Source organism: Homalodisca vitripennis, unplaced genomic scaffold (assembly GCF_021130785.1).
Source record: "Homalodisca vitripennis isolate AUS2020 unplaced genomic scaffold, UT_GWSS_2.1 ScUCBcl_817;HRSCAF=3595, whole genome shotgun sequence".
Taxonomy (NCBI): Eukaryota; Metazoa; Arthropoda; class Insecta; order Hemiptera; family Cicadellidae; genus Homalodisca; species Homalodisca vitripennis.
This window is the reverse complement of record NW_025776950.1, coordinates 84665-91210: the sequence shown is the minus strand read 5'-3', so window position 1 is coordinate 91210 and position 6546 is coordinate 84665.

Below are 6546 nucleotides of genomic sequence, written 5' to 3'. Positions count from 1 at the left end.
ACCCTACTAGCAAACCATTAGTGAACTTCATAGGAAATTATCACTAAATTTTGTTTAAGAAAGTTCAACAAAGCTTACGAGAAAGGTGGTCTGGCGTACTCCTTCCTTGTTGTTTAGTCTATGTGTCGACGACGTGTACATCAGAATACTTTTATGTTAATTATGAAACCGACCGCGTAAGCATAACGTAGATCATATGACTTTGTCTTGAAATAATCTAATTCCAGGCATCTTATTATATAAAAGTTGATTGGATTATATGAATTGACTATGAGTGGCAAGAATTGTAACAATTCATCATTAAATCGATTTTACCATAAAACATGGGATCGCAGGCAATGAAACGGGTGATCTTTTGACTTTACAAGGATCTCAGGCCACATGTGTTGTTCCTGGGCCAATCTGGACGACGTTCTCAGGCTGTAAACGCGGTAAAAATTTAACCATCCCGTCAACAATTTTACATGTGAGCGATTAATTCAGCTATTTTTTTAATCTTGTCAAAGGTTTATTAGAATTAAAATAAACTGAGTGAACCCGCGTACTTGTGTTACTCTTTTCCTGTGCTATTTCTGATCCGGTTTCACTCCATTAATGTTTATGACAACACAATATGGTTAATTAAAATAACGTAATAATGGTTTAAAATTGAGTTGATTGGGAAATTTTGGGTTGTTTTGTGCTGATTAACCTCCTATAATAAATTTTATGATTTATAAACATTCCCAAGTCATTGTAAATCACGTACAGGATTTAATTACAGGTAAACAATTGGGCGGATTATTTTTATGGATATAGAAGAATAAATAAATAAAATTAGAGTTTCACCGCAGTATCCTCACGTAATAGCTATATTTCGGTACTTCAACCAAAAATCTTTACCCAGATTGCACTGACAGGGTAACCGATGTCAATTGGTATTATGCCGATAATGAGAATTCTATATTTTCCAATCGATTCTTGTGGTAAGGATCGGTAGATAATCATCGGTACACAGGATAAATACAAACGTAGTTTTTTATTAAACAAACTTAATATAAGGTGTTGTTTTTCGTATCATTTAAAGCCAAATACTGAATATAAACGCCTACAGACATTTTTAAAGTACCAGGATGGTTTCGTATTTTACAACAATTTCAGATAAAAATATAATACTTGACACATTGATATTGAACCTAAAATCTGCTGTTTTACGCGAGTATAAACATTTTTACTTTTGGATGACAGTTACCATGAAGTCAGAATAAAATGTTGAATAAGAGCGTAATTTCATTAAACGTTTTTTTATTATACACGATACACCAAACCTGATATCAAAAAAATATTTCTGGAAATGTCTGCTAAAATGTTGAATGTTTTCTGATTACCAGGATGTGCAGTGCGAAATAAGTCTTTATATGATTTAATAATCTGTTACCATTTTCTTTATATAAGCTAAGCTTTGTACAGCATACAATACAATGCAAGCTACTTTATTACGATTATAAACTTTTTAACTGGAATGACAAACTTCTTATTTCAAACTCTAGACTTCAGTAGTATGAGACTAGAGGAATCGGAAGACAATCTTAATTTAAATGACGTTCATATGGTTTTACAACTCTTGAAGAGAGAAAAAGAATATAATGAAACACAACTTTCTTTCTACTATTATGGACCGTTTATTTCATAATAACCCATGCGATTTTTTCAGCTATAGCATATGGCACATACTTTTGAAAGCATAATTAAGACAGCATGTTTACAGAACAACATTACGACTCGGCTGTACATGGGGCCATTGGTTTTAGCCCCATAAAACAATGTTAAACTTATTCACTTCTACATTATTTTAAAGATAGTCAACACACATCCAAACACTTATTAGGTTTTCAAAGATTTTAAAATGGGTATGGAGAAACAATCTTGAAAGTGTTTTAATTCCATTGTCTAAATATTCAAAACTATACATATTACAAGAAAAGCTAAAGAACGTGTTATGCGTATTACCTTTACCTTTAAAATTAGACATCTCCCACAATTGCAGGTCTACAAATATATTTGAAACGTAATATTATTTTCAAGGAGTAAAAGTTCATTTCACTACACTTGGCTCTTAATTTGACCAATTTACTGTTTTGTACAGAACGCTTACCAAGAGCACTACTGCAGAATACTGCGTCAGTTCTAAAGATATTTACTCGAGATATGGACACCTTTCTGCTAGTGAAACTTTTGCACCATAAAAATCAAAATTTTCAATACACAAAATCATCTCTTGCGTCCAAATAGTTTCTGAAGCAATAAATTAACACCGTCATTTGGTACCACAAAATATTTTTACGTAATTAAAAAGACCACTTTTATTACTTTTAGTTCCATTTAATTTATAAAATAATTAGTCAGTGACAGTTATCGCTCACGGTGAATGCCAATGTAAGGAGAGCTTCATCTTCCTCTCATAGCTAATAATTAATAAACTATATTTTTCCGTTGTAAACTAAGTATTTATATGATTATTTGTAACTATCACACCACAAGGGTTTCCTGGTATGTTTGCAAATAATCCTGACAGGTTATGTGATTTGACACAATTGGATATTGCGGACCTTTCTGCCTTCAGTTAGGTTCTTCTATTTTGAAACTGTCATTGCATTAATTATGAGATAATATGTATTATGTAAGAGCCCGACAGGTCATTTATAACGCGTATTGTTGTCTCTCTGTCCACACATCTGTATATCCATCTATGCGATAAATTTGGTACAAACGTAGACTTGAAATGAAACTTGGTACATAGGTTCCTCCTCATTGGTTGAATAACTCAATTTGTTTTGTAATCAAAATGCCAAATGGTAGCAACGTTTTCACTAAAAAAGTCGAACGTTCTAAGCGCCTAGTTGGTATTCAATACACGCTGTACACCAAACACGTGGTGTTGCAGACACCAGATAAAAGGCGCTAGTAATAGACGAGAAAAAAAAATTGCAGTCTGTTCATTACTCCTTCGTAACCTTTTCAAGGCTTTGGTACTTTTCGGTTTACTATGTATAATCTGATTTTCTTTTACATCAACCGCAACGTATGTGGATCATGAATATAAATATAAAATGAAATTATAAATAATAGCCGCTGACACATGTGTAATTTATCCAACCGACACAAGTTGGATAGTTGAATAGTTTAGCTGAACCCACGCAGCCCCCGCAGCCTTGTCGGTTTAATATTCATCCTATTGTTCGTGTGCGTCACTGTCAAGCCTAGTCTAAATAGATAGACAACACTAGAATAGCATAGTGGTTTGATGTTGAACTACAACTTATCAAGAACTAGCACTCTGAGACATACAAAGTGATAGGCATGATGCGAAGATTATGTTTTGGTGACGACATTACTGTTCTGTGCTAGGATCTGAATGAGATTTTATGATCTATAATCTTTCTTACGTAAATGTTGAAAAAGGTATGGGGGAAATGTATTTTAACTGTCTTGGGAGTCGAGTGAATATTTACATTATATTATATACATACGAGTACCACAAATATCAATAGCAAGTTTTACTTTTTCATGCGCACCTCAATTCTCGATTTATTATATTGTAATATAAACAGAATTCCTATATATATGAAAGTTGATGTAAAAACCAAGTCGATGAAAAATTTAGCTTCAACCTTAATATTGCACGGCGTTTGCAATACCTTTAAAAAAATTAATTGTAGGATAATGCAAATCTTATAGGAGAAATATTGCCCTCTATATTAAATAATATTATGAAACTTTTTTATTTTACAAGCTTGTATGCAATGTTATTGCAGTGTTTTATTCCAAACTTTAATTTAAGTCAACGTATAAGTTCTGAATAAAGATGTATAACTTAATAATGCCAGAAAGGGCAGCGTGGCCTTTTCAATAATATGAATTAATAGTTAATTATATTGTTATTGGGTAACAATATAATTACCCAATAACAATAATTCCCCAATAGTTGTGGTCCCTAACTCTAATCAACCGAACAACGTCAATTGGGACTTAATCAATTGGAAGTCGATTTAAATTAACGGTCCTCCGCTGAAATATTTATAACTAATAGCAATATTAACAACTCATAGCAATGCCACGTTACTTTGTGGTCGATAGTGCATTTGTGCCGTACTGGTGTCTTAGATTGTGTTAACTATTTTTTTAAGTAGTAAAATCAATGTTACTACACAATAGCGTTAGATACAAATATAATTTATCGTTTTCTACGTACTTAATTTTCACCATTTTATTACTTAAGACTTAGTTCTAAGATTTGTCTTAACAAGCTATTTTTGTGGGACGTAAGTTGCATGTTTTCGTCTACTATTGTACATAAAATAAACAAAAATTGCTTTTTAAACTATTTTTTACTAAATAAATAATACTAACTGAAGGCATTTCTTCTGGCAACGCTCACACTAGACCATGTCTTTTGGTACCCAATGAGTTTTATTCTGGTGATGAATTCATAATGAATTGCTAGGATATATGAAAAAGCTGAATTTAATATCAGTGTGCATGTATATAAAAGAAATTACGTAGTGTACTAACAAAAGAAAGGATTTACTTTTGGTTAATTTTTGTACACAAACTAGATTATATTCATTTATTTTCAGTGTGGACTAAATGTTTAATAATGTAAAATAAATTTAAAAATTATTTATATCTTGTAATTTTAATTTTCAATGTGGGTGACCGGACAGAACAGGCACACATACGTGAAAGAGTGTGTAGAAGATCGACAAGCAGAAGGAGTACAGACCATAATAAACTTTCTTAAAGTTTTCACATGATTACAATTACTCTCTTCCAGCATACCACCGGAAGATAATTTAAGTGGTGTTTCCCGATGTACGTTTATTTGCATGGATTGACTATCGAAGTCAGAAGTCTTGCTAGGTAGTTCGGAAGTCACCTTAAGTCGTTGGTCTTAAGTGTTAGAGAGCTTATTAGCCCTAATTTCGCCTGGTAAAACAAGGCATTCTTCAAGTTTTTGACTTTGTTTTGCTGTCTTCCAGTTTATCATGTAATCAGCCTTCCCTTTCTAAACTGGATTCAATAAAAGTTTCCGCTTCTCAGCGTTCTGCTGAAATCATCTATTTTTAACGTTCAATAACAATAAAAATTAAGATTCTCAAAACTAAAGAGCCTTTTATGAATAAGTATACTTACGAATTAAATAAAATAGAATTTCATAAGTTGTTTTTGAAAAGTTATTGTCTTCATAATACGAGAATAAATCTTCTGATACCAGTTTTTTTCTTTCCAAACAGACATTATTATGGCAAACAATAGCTAATAAAATTAACTAATATTAACGTAATGTATATTAAAACTGGAGATATTATACAGTAATTCACTAAGTGTAGGTCGATTGTTGTTGTAAAGATTTTAATTCACTTTCCCCCTTAAGCGGCGTTGGCGAAGGGATCATTAGTGGCAAATATAGTACGTATATACTACTAGTATCGCAGCTATATAGTTTTCTAGACAAGAATACGTAATACAATGATGTTTCAAACACGTTCTCTAATGTTATTATGGACAGTATTACTGACAAAAACTGGTTATTAAAAAACTAATATGAATATTAGTTACAAGATATTAAAATGTAATTATAGGACTGTTGTAAGAAATTGCTGATGTAAATCTTAAATACAAAAAGGTATTAATATTTAGGAACGTGATACACTATAAATTTAACATTATGTAAAAATACGGTTTGGGGTACTCCCATCTTGCCGTTAGTATAATTGGTTGAATAAAAATAATATGAACTTCGTAAAATTATGAATACAATTAAAACCACAGCTCCTTCATTCGTTTTATCCCTTTTATAGTATCATTCTCTCCGGTCATCATGAGCCACTGCGCTGTCCGCTGATGTTATTAACAGAATAATGAGGGGAATAAGTACGACACAAGATCGACTTTACTGATAAATACAGCAACGGTTAAAGACAGGATTTGAACCTGCGCTATCCTGAACTCTGTCTGTAATTCACCACACGTTCGCCAACCTAGTCAGCTCGGCAACCGACTTTCTCATAGCCATATAATTAGTTGAGTGTTAGTTGAACTAGCGGGATACCTATAAAAAATCTTACCTATATATTACAAATCTTCCATGAAGTTTAATTTTTATATAGACAATACAGACTTCGATCATAGTGCATGTCATATGTCCATGGAAATGTCGCTGAGCATTAAGAAATGTTCTTAGAGTGGTATTGTATGTAAGTGTGATGAGAACGAGAAAATAGCAGAATAAATATGTGTAAAATTTTTACACATATCATCACCCAATAGTGAACGAAGAAAAAATATTTTAGGTATAACACAATATGAATAAAGCTTTTAACACTTTTTTAAACTTTTATTTTTCTTACGATGTACATTTCGAAACCTGCGATTTCATCTTCATGTACTATATATATAAAAAAGTCACTTATTATCTACTATAGAACATTTTGAAATTTACAAAAGTGCCAAAATTACTCATAATATATTATTAAATGACAAAGATTTTGTAGCAAAAAATGTATG